This window comes from Euprymna scolopes, chromosome 32 (genome assembly GCF_053919585.1).
Source record: "Euprymna scolopes isolate OS-2025 chromosome 32, ASM5391958v1, whole genome shotgun sequence".
Classification (NCBI taxonomy): Eukaryota; Metazoa; Mollusca; class Cephalopoda; order Sepiida; family Sepiolidae; genus Euprymna; species Euprymna scolopes.
Window position 1 is genome coordinate 16,517,048 of NC_136513.1, and position 15,175 is coordinate 16,532,222.

Here is a 15,175-nt window from a genome sequence, read left to right on the forward strand (position 1 = left end):
ACTTGCCGTAAATAATGTTCCAATCAAAATACGCGTACGAGCGTAAAAAACATAAAAATTAGCCGCAGTACCCAGGCTCGAACCTGTAACGCAAAGTGGAAAATGATGTGAAAACAAAAAAGACATTCTGTAGTTGTATGGCCCACAGCGAAATTATGACGTTATGTGCTTTCACAATAACGTCTTTAAAGCGTACGTCGAGATCACGAGGCGTGACTGACGAAAAACACAAACAAAAAATATACGGCTTATTTAACGGTGAAAGAATTAATGTTTTAAGCTAATTTTTCGTGATTTTTAGTCCGAGATTCCTATCTTTCTTAACATAGCGATTTTGTCAGTGTTCGTGTCGAGTGTTGACAATTTTCGGAAGACATACACACACATAGTTTTACTTTTTATAGACTAGCGGGGGTAGCCGGTGTTTCCCGAGTGTGGAGAGGTGGTGTGGGAGAAAAAGAGTGGCGTAAAAGGAGTGGTAGTAACGGAAGTGCACGAGTGTGGAGAGGTGGGGAAGAAAAATCCAAACAACTGTAGGCAAACCGAGTGGAAACAGGTGTTCAAAATAGTTGGTAATATGCAGGCAGGCTTCAACCCGTAACGCCAAGAGGAACAGAAGGTGTAAAAAAAACAAAAAAAAGGATCCGTCGCGTGTGTCGGAAGTATTTTGCAGATATACCAACACACACACACACACACACGCATATATACACACATACTCATAGTTTGCATTTTATAAAATAAATGAGAAATTATGAGAAGTCAATTTTGAAGAATTAAACCATGAATATTAGTTAATCCATCTCGATGTCCATAATTAAACTGCTTGTATAAATTACGATATAATTTTAGTATGAGTCCATCTGAAAGGAAAATAATAAATTCCACAGTCTATCGGGGCATTAAAGTAAGCATTTTACGTCTATTAATGGATTTTAATGTAATACTGTCATGCAATTTGCAATAAAATTCTTATTGTCGTTAAATTTATGGCCGCCGAAAAAGTCGAGATGTATTCTATGCCATAAATCTGAGAAAATTCTGTTTGCAAAAAATCTTGCTTAAACTAAAGACTCATGTAGAAGAAATTACAATTTTATTCCTTGGCAGAGGCGCTGCTGAATAGGTTTCTGCTTCTGTTTTAACGCATCGATTTTAGCTTTCATTGGCGTTTTCCATTGCTGTCGATTTTCTGAATTTATTGTTTGAATAAAGATTTTTTGGCGCATCTACATCGAACAACAGCAGTCGATTTAATAATTTTCCAAATGATCAACCACGAAAATATCGAGTTTTCTCTCATTTTTGGGTACCGTTCTGACGTATTCTCGACATTAACATCAGCATCATCGTTGCCATCATTATTTATAGTTTTCTCGTCGTTACTATTGGCTTCGTAGTTATTAACGTACGTCCTTTTCATATAATGGGCTTTCCTATTTGGAATGAAAGACTTTTGTGAATTTCACACATCAACTTCTTTGTATGTTTTTTTTTGTCTAGAAAAAATGCGAAGTAGACTTTCTTTATTGTTACCAAGAAATATACCTTGCCCGGTTTGCATATTTAATTTGCCTTTCTTATCAATTAGGGCGAAACAAGTTCAACCAAATACATGAATTTTGCTAAAGTTTAGTTTCCTACTGAATAACTCTTCGATATGGTGTATTTTAATCGTTTATTAAAAATCAGGTGCTTATATATGCAGCAGTCATTAGTGGATACGTCCATAGTTTTTTTGTTTTTTATTCAAAAATAAATATCTTGTCATTTCAAAGTGTCCGTCATGACTTTTCAGCAATTGTGTTTTGTTTGGATTAAATTAGATGCCTATTTCTCCTGAATGATACGATGGTTAATTAATAAAAGTTACAAGTCTCTATTATTGAATTTCGACAAAATGGATTTCGTTTTATTACAAACATCACTTACAAAAAGATCGCAAGGGAATCCACAACTCTAGCAAATAAAGTGATCTGTCACATAGTTGAGGACGTAAGAAAATAGAGCCTAATGATACATTTCGTAGTTTAGCTTAATTATGGACCCGTAAATTTATAAAAATTAAACCTAAACTAATCTTTAGATTTGACTTGGGAAAAAGTGGCCAAACTGCGTTGGCTTTTTGGAAGCCAAAATCCTTTTGTCTCATGTACATCAAAATACCACTCAAGTCTTGCACTAAATATGAGACAGACACTCACCTTTCAACAAAATGAGACGGAAAGAATCTAACCCTCTCGGCCCTAATACGAACCTTCAAATAAAAACGTAATATTCGAACAAAGCTGAGAGAAGCAAATTCCTCAGCTCCGTAAACCACTGTAATACGAGTACCCCTAACCCTAACCCTAACTACTTTAATACGAGTACCTCGTATTACACACCTAACCATTACTTGCAATGTCAGACATATTTATTTTTTACACTCATCAGTTGCCGGGACCCAGTTACTACAAACATTGATAGATTCCACATTGGAAGACGGCATGACGTTTCCATCCTAGAGAGAGATAGGGTCCCCCACTGGGGGAGGCTGAGACTCCCGAAACGTTGGAGAATGCCGGGCAGATATGAATGTTTTATTCATTAATTATTGTTGTTATGTCAGGCTGACAGCCACCAACCCTGCCGAAAAAAAAGATTTGAGTTATACATTTTTTAATTTTTTTTTGTGAAAAAAATTGATATCATATTGAGAGACATAACGAAGTATAATTTCGTTTCCGATATCATAGAGTGCTGACTTAGGGTGGTTTGGTCTCTGAGTGCAGTACCAGACCGATAGGTCACGGGATTACCCTTTCGATCGTGAGAAGCAGGACTGCAATCGCAGGTTCAAACCGAGGAAGATAAGGTTTCCCCTGAGGTGATGTAATCAGTTGCGATTGGTCCAGGAAGCGGCCTCGACCATCCCGTCACGTCACTACATAAACGAGTTCCCGCGCCGAAAACTGGCAGACCACGCTAGTCAAGCTGACATTTCTGAGAAAATCTAACCCCATCGAAGGGTCATCACTCCACCTCTCTTTCCCGTATCCTTTACCGCCACCTCGAGACAGAGGAATCAATCTATTGTTTTTTTTTGTTTTGTTTTGCTCAGTGAAGTTTGGTAAAATGTGGACAATTGTATATACTTATGTATATTGTGTATATCTATTTTGTATTAACCAGTAGAATAGTTAAACTACTCATGTTATGCTTTTGCGTACATGAGTTTGCTTCTTTCCAGCGTGACAGATCGACGAAGCGGCAGCCAATCAACCCGAAGGTGAAAGTGATTCCGACGAAATCGATTAACGGGTCCTACTACGCTGTGATACCTTGCGAAGGACGAGCACATGTCATATTGCGTCCGTGACTCAATGACTGACTCGGATGTTATACGGGAGTGAAAGTCGGTGTATAAAGATTGGATATATGTGAAAAACACACACCTCTGTTCCTTCTCTTTTAACGAAAGATTTCTTCAGATCCACCGAATAGCAGCAGTTCCCACCGCTTTCAAAACATTCCACCAATTTTCCCCTAAATTAAGATCGAGACCGAATCAAACGCTGAGTTATCTATCAAGGCGCATCACGTCTGCTAAAAAGCCCCTGAAGATAGAGTCTCTTTCAGGCAACATTGCGTAAGTCACAGAATTGTCGTAGTTAATGGTGGCCCATGATATTCTCTTATACAATCTGATCTCTATATCGAACGCGCTGATTTGTCCGTTACAAACACTGTTACATTGTCAGCGTAGGCGAATTATTATACCGTTTTAGAAACGCCCGGCAAAGTGATACTGCCTAGAACTGGATTCATCTTAAGCTTACGCAGGAAAGGCCTCAATGCAAGCCCATATAGCATCGTTTATAATTGATAACCCTAACGAATGGGTCGGGATAAAACACTTTCTCTCCACCCACTTTTACCAGCAGTGCAGGATTAACATAAAGGAGGTACATCTGCGAGAAGAACTGCGGGTCAAAACCGGCCGCCGAAAAAACAGCATGTGGGTAAAAATGGACATCTTTATCAAAGGCTTTGAATGATCTAAATTGATCAGCGCAGCTCCGAGTTTGACATTTAATATTATCAAGCGTATCGGATGCAGATTATTCTGAATTCTCCCGCCATTCATACCGCAAGTGTTAATCAGATTAGCCAGTACAAACTGCAAATGAGTGGAAATAATTGAAGCCAAATTTTTCATTCGGTGTTAAACATCATTAAAGGCCGATAATTATCTTGCCTAATCCCACCATCTTTCTTTTTGCGTAACAGCTTCAGGGTTCCTATAGTAAAATGGTTGGGAATTGAGTCATTTCTGAAAGCAAAAGTTTAAAAGAAACTGTTAGCAAGGGAACAAGGATGTGCGACATCTTCAAATACACTTTGTAATGCAGACCTTCGATCCCCGAAGCCGAGAGTTTCACCGTTCAGAAGGCTTTATCCTCCATTATACCGCCTTTGCCCCGAGCCGCTTAGGCTGCCAGATGGCGAGGAAAGTCGACAAGGAAGACAATTTTTTTATCAGTAGACTAGGAGAACTGAGTTATATATATATATATATATATATATATATATATATATATATATATATATATAACTCAGTTCTCCTAGTCTACTGATAAAATTTCAGAGAAAAATTATATATATATATATATATATATATATATATATATATATATATATATACAGAATTTACTTTACAATACAATGTTCAATTATGCTCGACATGGCTTAATCTATATTTAGATTTCACGCCTCTCTTTCGATATAGCGATGAGGTTGCAGGGGAGAGAGGAAGGTGGTTATTCTCTATAAGTTGCTCTGGTTTTACCGACTCAGGCTTCTGCCTAGATCTGTCTCACACTTAGTCGATCTTCAACTACGCGCTCTATTACTTATTAACGGGTAAGATGAAACCGGGGTTGTTCCCTGGACCAATTATACCCAACAACGTAACCCCAGGGGATAGTCCCCCTACGGGTGAACCTATGGATCTGCTAACGTTTCTCATAGCCTACTTGGGTTACCTCCCCCCCATCGTGATCATCAGGTTGAAACGCTGCATTCGAAGTATAAATATAATTTAAAGCAGATATTCACTTTTTTTCATTTTTATTATATCAAATAAACTATGCATGTCCTTTTTCGTAAAAAATAATCGCAATTTTAGCGGAACACCTATTTGTACGCTTGCGCTGTTAGGCTATGCACAATAAGAATAGTGACAGATGTGTTTATTATTATTGACAGTTTTCTCCCATTTAGATAAATTGTTTTGGATTATCGCTCTCATCTTGGCATTTTTTTTTCAAAATATCACCTTTTTCGGCGCTTAGATTTTGCTGAAAATTACCCGTCAGCAAGACCATATGAATATACATCTGGAATCTTTGGATTTTACCCTGGATATATAGCGGGTATTTAGACACGGGGTATTTCAGAAGTAGAAAAAACACACCTCCTAGGGTTGATTTTATTTTTCTGGAAAAAAAAGGGTACTTTTCTCTAAATAGGGGGTTGAATGATACAGAATTCTAATTAATGCATCGGTTGTCAAGACACAGTGGCAGGAGCTGTTTTACGCAAATTTTGTACATCAGGCCAGCGGATTTTATGTGGAAAAATAGCCAGACCCAGTTGAGGGGCCGGATCGTTTTTGGCTTACTGTTTTAGATGACAATTGATGATTAGAAGTATTCTTTATAATTCAGAGTACTGTTTTCACCTTGACTATGCAGGCAACGATTCTTGATGAACTCTGAAATCTTTCTGTTCATATTCGGGATTCGGCATCAATTTTCAAACAAAATAATTGCGAAATATAAAAGACTGACGGAATAAGACATGCTACCCTCGTGGATTAAATAATTGGTTTCGTTAAAATTATTAGCAGATTCTGATTTTCCACAATATACACTTTAAAAACTCTCTCTCTCTCTCTCTCTCTCTCTATATATATATATATATATATATATATATATATATATATATATATATATTTCTTAATATACAGTAATTTGATTTATTATCTTAGGTAAACTATTTCATATAAGTAAATACGTAATTTCTTTGTTACACTCTCAGTGAATAACTAGCTTATGTGTAATATTTAACTCACTAAAATTAGGAAAAATAATTTTTAACACTAAAAATATTAATCTATATATATATAAAAGCGAAAATGTATGTATGTATGTGGGTATGTATGTGTATATGTTTGTGTGTCTGCTAAAAAATTTCGATAGACACGACGAAAATTCACTAACTCAGTTTCATATCGAAGCTGCATCTTTCGCTCGAAAAATTGGCCAAAAACGTTCATTTTTTCACCCCGAATTCGACAATTTTCGACGGGGGGGGTCAACAAAAACGGTCTTCTCGTGAGAACGACCAGTTCTACGCATGCGCCAGATGACGTCATGACCTGATTTACTTTAAATAGTTGAAAAACTCAACAATTTTTATGTACGTCGCGTTAACTCAGTTCATTAGCGCGTTGGTTCATTATCTAAACGTTTTGAATCGTGCTGTGAGATGTCTTTTTCTCAATTTTTTTTTATTTAGATATTGAACCAGTGGTCTTTAAGCTATTGTTCACGTAACGTTCGTTTTTCTGTTCTTGTTTTTTTACTTTGCTTATCCACCCTCGACCACACCACACAAAACAACCGGGTACCCACAGATTTTTTAAATTGTAATATGGAAACAGGCTTATTAAGCCATTTTAAATGTTTGTCTATTTTCATCGTTCGTTTGCCTTACGTTAGTTTTTTTTTTCCTCGCTTAAGTTGTAAAGTTGTTTTCGTTTTTTTTACTTCGCTTATAACAAACAAACCTGGCCATTGACGTCGTTATCGTCGTCGTCGTAACGCTCGACGACTTACGGGCGCGCACCTGTCAATTTGGTTCTTACTTAAATAAATTCTAACATGTTTTAGTAACTCATTCTGGCTGGCTGATTTTATTTTCAAACTTCGCCTCAGGCGTTCGGGTTCGATCCTACCCGCTGGTTCTTTTTTATTGAACAGCATACACACCTGCAAACACCCGGGTAACGCCGGGTACTCCGCTAGTTTAATATAAAATGGAGTATTGTTGAAGTTTCATATAAAAACCGAAATACTAAAGTGGGTTTTATAATCAATTCATAAGAATTGAAATAATAATAATAATAATAATAATAATAATAATAATAATAATAATAATAATAATAATAAAATGCAAACGAAATTTAAATATTCGAATAAAAGTGAGTGCAACTCCTTAACCCCTTAAAATAAGTCGTGTCTACGGCCGTTGTAGCACAACGTGCACAAGAAGGGTCTACACGAAACCGGAAGTGCAATGTGTGTTGTTTAAGGAAATTGCATTTCGGGTCAATCGCCAGATCAAATAAAACTCCGAATTCTTCAGTTGACTCGGCTCGGCGCTCAATTCCACACGGAGCAGATCTCACTCTTCTTCCAACCCAAACGCGCGCATAGCGGGCCCTCGCCCCCACCTCACCATATACCTGTAGAGTTGATCACGGGTAGAAGTCATAAGGTCGCAGGATTTTGGTAGTCGTTTTAGCGCAGCTCGGTACTCTTTTATGAAGGCAGATACTCCCTGCGGCGATCGAGGGCTCTCGACAGAAGTGTCCAGAACGAGCTCAGGAAAAGCGGCATTACCGCAGGGTGCCAGGGTTGATTTTTTGCATGTATTGGCTTAGGAATGCCAACCTCTCTGTGTCTCGATGACACTTTAAGTTCGGCATTCCAAAACCTCGCTCACCGGACGTGGAATATAGACCTGCTTGGTCACCCAGTGTCTTCCTTTGTCACAATAGAGCGAGGACAAGAGTTCGACCAGAGCTTTTAGGTGTTGTGAAGGCAGGGGAAGTACAGCAAGTCTGTAAAGGATGAGAGAAAACAGATACGTGGCGCACGCCTCGGCTTTACTCATTAAAAAAAGTTTCGTAGAAAACCACGAGTTAACCGCAGCCTCCAACTTTTACCGAACATCCAACCAATTCTTTCCTAGCTGAAGACCAAGCTAGAACTACACGCTATATAACTGAACTGGGCCATCCATCAAGCTAAAGGGTGTCGGGAGGTGTGCTTTGTAACTGCAGGCGCCCAACTGCAGTCTGAGAGACTTGTTGCGTTTTTTCTTGTCTCCTGTAATTCTTTCGTACCAAGTGAGCGTTTCTGACTCAGAAGCTCGACACAAAAATCGTGACGTTATTGGCTAATGCAAATACCTTGACGCTTGAGCCGCCAGGTATAACTATTCCGCGCAGGGGTGAATTTGCTTTCCCATGACACAGCCCGCGGAGCACCGGTTCCAACGTCAGGACGTAGAGCAGGGGCGACACCCGAAAACCCTGAGGAACCGACCGAGAAATAAGAAAGGGTTTTGAGCGCTTTCCGTTGACGTAAACGACAGCCGTAGGCTGGCGATACATCACGGAGATCCACTTGCAGAAGTCCGGATTATTACCGGTGACCTCTAAGACAGATGCCATGAAAATTCTGGTCAACCAATTCAGCAGAGGTTTTAAGATATTTTTCTGCTAGTGTGGTAAATCTGTTGTTAGAGACAAGGGGTTTACAAAACATAGTTTCTTACTCGTTTTAAGGGGGGGGCAATGTTGAGGTAATTCCGTAGGCGGAAAAGGTTAAAATACCTCTTTACTCCCGGGTGCAGTCTATTCTTTCTGGGGGTGGTAGTTCAGTTTGCAGTGGTGTGGGGACAGGGATTTGTATGATGTCTGGTGTTAATTTTGGTGTCCGGTGTTGGTGCGGTGTTATACGTTTGTGTGGTGTCTGGTTTGGTGGTGGAAGTGGGTTGTATTGTTATGTATGCTCACAGGGGGTGGGCCCACTTTTTATTCCCCTTTCATTCTTTTGTTTTACTTTTTATTTCCTTCAAAGTAACCGTGGAGTGGTAAGGTTAGGTTCCTCTCCTGTCGCTAGTGGATTCATCCTCAAAGGAGCAGTCTTTTCTCCGCTTTATCCCCATCTCAATTGGTCGCTGATCGTTGCTGCTCCTCTAGTTTCTACTCCTGTTGTTTATATTATTTCAGCTCTGACTGCTGCAGCTATTGTTTTGCTGTTGCTGCTCTGGCTGTTATCGTCGTTGTTGTTGTTGTTGATTTGCCAGCTTCGATTGCTGCTGCAGCAGTTGTCTTTGCAGCGGTTGTTGTTGCTGCGGCTACTTCGGCTGCCCCTGCACTTGCTATTGATGTAATTTCAATTGCTGTTGCTGCTGTTGCTGTTACTGCTGCTGCTTTTTCTGCCGCTGATCCTGCTTTTGCTGCTGCAGCTCTTGCTGCTGCTGTTGTCGTTGCGGCTGCAAATGTTCTTGTTGCCGCTGCTACTGTTGAGCAGGTGATGGCATTATCCCCCGCTACCCTTCTTCACTAATGCTTGGTCTGCTTGGGCTTTATAGACTCAAGGGTTGATATTCGCGATTCTTTAATTTCATCCCCCGCCGCTGGAACTGTGTTTCTTTGTGGTACAGGTTGGCTTGGAACTGCTTATTTACGGCAGTAAACTTTTGCTTCGTCCTTGTTGGGGAGTAGTATATCCCATATCCCTAAGCTCCTTTGATGTATATACTTGACGGGTATATTCAGTTTCTTGAGGAGCTCTGCTATTTCTTCTGTTTCCATTCTTTTGAGTTGATTATCCCTGATGTCCGAAGTGGCGAAGGACAGGACCCTGTTGTCAATCGCCTCCCAGTCCACACAAATTAGCTTGAGGATGTTCACCTTAATATATTCCTGGTACTGGGTTGGGCGCAAATCTTTATATTCCTGGCCATAGAGTATTTTTTACCCAGTTTTACCCCATACGCGTTGATCTTTCCCTCCCCGGCAAGTAGACCAGGCGCTGTGCCATTTCCTTCGATTACTTTCGTTTTATTTATACGAGAAAGACAAACAAACACTGTAAAGCAGGGATTTTCTTTTAAACTCGAACAAAATAAAGATAAAGACACTATTCGTTTTCTAGTCTGAGATATTATAAGCTTGGGAGTATAAGGACACTTCTCAAAAATAGTAACATTTTCGAGAAGCTCAGCGTAAAAAAATGCCTTTCTTGGACATACACAAACGCGCGCGGCCATTTTGCTTTTTTATATAATAGACAAGTAAGGGTGCCCAGCGTTGCCCAGTTCTTTTTATATGTATGTCGAAACATACAAATATACATACATACATACATACATACGTAAATACATACATACATACATATATTTACACAAACAGTTGAGATTAATATTTTAAACGAGACTGAGTGCCCGGCATTGTACAGGTGTTTGGAGTTGTGTGTTGAGTAAAATAAGGGATAGTAAGCAGGAAGGCTCGAACCCTAAACGGGAAGGAGGAAAAAGAACGTAAAAAACATACGTGACGTCTTGCTGTTTCGCTCATCGCCAAACCGGAAGGGGCGTAAGTTTAAATTATATTAGTAAATAGAAAACAAGGAATAAATATCGAAATTAAAGCGAAAAGGCGACCACTTCCTGTAGAAAAGTACCCAGTTGAGGGCGAAGAAATTTATGTTTTACACCGATATTTCGGTCGGTATTGTTCGAAGAGTCGGGCTTCAAAACGATACCGATCTTGTAAAAATCTGTTACCTCGGTCAAAAGTTTTAAACAGACATACAAAAATTCATACACACATATATTTAAACAGACATGCGAGACTTATATTATAGAAAATTACCGAGTTTGACAATAATCAGAGGAAGGAATTACAACGTTACTTCGTCCGAAACATTGTGTACGTTACATTTAATATTAGAACGGTTGTCTGAATAACCTAAATAATAATAATAATAAATACTTTTCTTGAAATTAAAAAAAAAATAGGTTTTAAAAAATATTAATAATTTGAATAATTATTTTTTCAAATTAAAAAACAAAATCACAAATTAGTCAATTATTTTTGTGTAGGCAGCAGGAATTTAAAACTTTTTATATGTTAGACGGTTTTTATTTAAATGCCCGGTAGGTCATGTAACGTTTTTTATTTAAATGTACGGTTTGTCTTGTAACGTTTTTTATTTAAATGTCAGGTTTCTCGTGTAACGTTCGTTATTTAAATGTCCGATTGTAATGTTTTTCTAAAACTTTGTTTTTACTCCAAACAAGCCACTTGAAATATGAAAATGATGAGTCACTCTGATGAGTTTAGCATCGGGATGTGTGTTCACATTACAAGTCTAATCTAGCAGTTACATACACTAGGGAAAATAAGAAACAGGGAGGGAATTCCAAAGTCCAGCAGTTCGAATGGAAGAAACGGTTATAGTAGAATGCTCCAGAAGCAACGGAATCCATTGAACTAATCAATCCTGTTGGGATGACGTGTACAAATATTTAGGAGTTCTCGATGCAAACATCATCAAAGTGACAATACTGAATGAGAAAATTGTTTTTTTTTTTTACAAGGCGGTCACCAGTTATCAATGCCCGGAAGCCACTAAGGGATAAGGGTTATTGTAAGTCCAGTACTTTAGTGTGGAGATTTAAAGTGTCTACTTAAGGGGGCGGTTCATCAGGAATTTGTTTACGTTGGACTTGAAGACACCCAAATTGTAGTCAGGAGGGAAGCAGGCAGACAGAACAGAGTTCCGCAGGCGTGCAGTACTAAGAAAGAAGCTTTGTTTATGGAATCTACGTTTTGATTTAGGCATAGATAAAGAATGGCGAAAGTTTTTGACAGTGGATTCAGCTAGTCGGGTGTTATTCGTAAAAGAGTGCACATGCCATGGAAATAACGATAACACAAAGATAGGCTTGCAACGCCTCTTCTGTGGGTAAGAGGTTGCAGAGAAGAGAAAAGGGCATCCCCCACTAAGCCACGAAGTATATTTTGTATTCTGTCAAGGCAGGATAGGCTGTTTTTAGCAGCTCCTGTCGAGATATGGCAGCAGTATTCATTCCTTGGGCGTACTTGGCTTTTATATAGATAGATTACAGTAGTGAGATATCTTCTGGGGCGGTAGAAGGATCCCACCATCCTTCCAGCGACCTTATACCAGACTTGATGTACGTGTTCCATTTCAGATCAGGAGTGAAGATCAAGCCCAGAAGCTTGTCAAAACATAGGGCTTCTCCTAGACGAGAGCCATCCATTCCAATCAATGCTAGATGGGGATCAGAGCGTTGATGATGTAAAGATAGGAGGTTGGTTTTAGATGCATTAAAGGTAACCAGCCACGTCTTCCCCCACTGAACCACTCGTTCGAGATCAGAGAAGAGAGAATCAGAGAAAGCTTTGTCATATACAGCCTTTGATGTGTTGCCGTAGCTGGTCGTGCATCAGCATAGATGTCAACGAATGATTTAAGTATGTGTTTAGGGAGATCATTGATGTAGATCAGGAAGAGAGTTGGGTCCAGGCTGGACCCTTGAGGGACTCAAGCATTAATACTGCAGGCCTCTGATTTTTGTCCATCAACCACTACTCTTATGAGCCTATCAGAGAGAAATGATTTAATGATAGAGAGAATATTTCCAATTATACCGTCGCTGGACATCTTGTGAAGTAGGTATTTCTGTCATACCTTGTCGAAGAGATTTGATATGTCAAGAGCAATTGTCCTAGAAAGGAAGCCTTTGTCAAGAGAGTTACTAATCCTATGAAATATAACCGTTAACATATCTGCGTTAGATCTTGTAGAACGAAAACCCTATTGCGTGTCACTAAGAAGGTTATTTCTGCTGAGATGGTTAACTATTTCTCTATTTAATATGGATTCCAGCAACTTACTCATGACACACAGGATACGTATTGGTCTGTACTGAGAGGGAGATGGCTTATCACCTGAGTTCTTAAATACAGGGCATACTGATGAGGTTTTCCAGGGTGTTGGAAAGCACTTCTCCTTAAGGCAAAGTTTACACAGTTTCGTAAGTATGGGAGCAAATTCTTGTCGAAGCTTTTTTAATACTTTAATTGGGATGCCGTCAGGGCCAGTTGCTTTACTGGAATGAAGGTTCTTGATTAGCTTGGCGACCTCCTGCACAGATATTTGTATGTTACCTAGCGTGTTCTGTGTTATAGGAGGAAATATGGGGAGTTGATAGCCTTCGTCGCATAGAGTAAAATTAGTTATTGGCAAATAGTTTGGCCTTGTCTGCAGCTGACGAGATGATCTCTGATCCATTGATAATGGTTGGGATAGAACGCACACTTCTGTTCAGGATCCTCTTTGTTATTTGCCAAAACTGGTGCGAACCAAGTCGCTGATCAGCTACTTTGGATTTAACAGACTGGGCATATAGCTCTCTTTCAGTTTTTATTACTCTTTTACAGTAGTTGCTGGCGTTCCTGAAACAGCTTTACTCTCAGTGCATCTATTACGTTGGTAGCTATGGAAAAAGTTTATATCTATGTGTGATGGCAACAGCACATTCTGGGGAGAACCATGGCTGGCTGGTAGGTTTTTGTTGGAATTTATTAGATGGTATGAATCGGTCTATGCCTACAATTAACCATTCGTTCAGATATGATAATATAGAAAACACATCCTTTTTAAACATGGAATGCAGAGGTAGATCATATATAGTTACGGAAGCTATCCCAGTCAGCCATGGAGTATCGGGATACAGTACGGTTGATGGGTACATCTGGGGACTTATTACATTTCATTTTTATTCTTAGCTGATATGACGGAGTGGTCGGAGGATCCTAGCGGAGAAAGAAAGAAACATGAACATAGCTCAGGGGAAGTTGAGAGAAAAAGGTGTAGGAGACTTGCATATTGACCTCTAGTATCGGGCACACGTGGTGGCTCGCGAACAATCTGAATGAGGTCATCAGCAATGGCAAAATCATGACAGAACCTCACCTCCGTCTTATTGAGTGAGTCTACCAGTCCATGTTATGGAAGTTGAAGTCACCACATATGTGGATGTTAGTCGAGGGGTGTGCAGGCAGGATGTTGTCTATTCTCAGAGATGCTCTTAAAGATAGTAACTCTGGTGTTGTGGGGCCGATAGAGGGCAAATATAAATGCAGTAGTGTAAGCAAGGGCAACCCGGAAGCACATATAAGGTAAATTAGCATTTGCTCTAGAGATATCCGTGCAACACGGGAAGCCATCTTTAATGTAAGCATATATTCCATGGCCATGGCGATCTTGGGGGTCAGATTTAGATGTTAAATTAGAGTATCCGTTAATTATGAACTCATGTAGGGAAGTCAGCCCTATTCCAGTTTCGCTTAGAAAGAATGTGTCCGGTGTCGTCTCCTGTAATTGGGTTTCAACCTCTGGAAGGTTGGAACGTAGACCCCTGATGTTGGAGAAGGAGACATGGTAGTAGGGGTCTACGTTGGAAGATGGGGTTCCAGGTTTATTCGAGTTTTTTTTCTGGGGATATTTCATGTTGAGGTTTGGGGATTTGGGGAACAGGTCGGCATACTTAGTTAGAGCAGTACAGAGAGGAAAGTAAGAGAGAAAAAGACAGGAAATATTTTTTTAGCACATGAAAAGGTAAAGCCGTAACAATTCTCCACTAGTATGACATCGAGAGACCCCACCAGAGACTACAACATGGTCCAGAGCCCATTAACCAAATGGCAATACAGCAGTCTCAGTACTTTGCGCCCGGTGATAGGACAGCTCCTTAGTTGTTAATCTAAGGTTCGGGTCCCTGACTATCAGGCAGATAACGTCAGCCTAGACGAAACGTTTACCTCCAGCACCCTTACTAATGGCATGCCCACAAGGATAGACATAGTGACAGAAAAATTTCCGACATCTCAGGCTACTGTTTACCAAGTACTATTGACTTTTAAAGTACTTTTTTTCTTCACCTTTTGTCAGAAAAATCACTCATCTGAGGGACAAAAAAAGGAGAAGCGAGAGTTAATGGAGCTGCTGATAACACATCAACTGTATTATCTACTCTCGATTAAAAAAGGGGGAATAGGTACGAGGGACATTAATATCTACTTAGTATAAGTCCGGTGTTCAATTATCAATTCAGGACGCTTTTGATGATAATCTCCCCTCTCATATTAATGGGTGGATGTTTTGGCATTATATATCTCGAGTTTTTATAATTCGAACTTCACCTTATAATTAAAATCCAATAATTAATTTTTATCAATTTGTGAAGTCGGCTTAATATTAATTTACATTTTTAGTTCAGATAATTATTCAAGATTTTA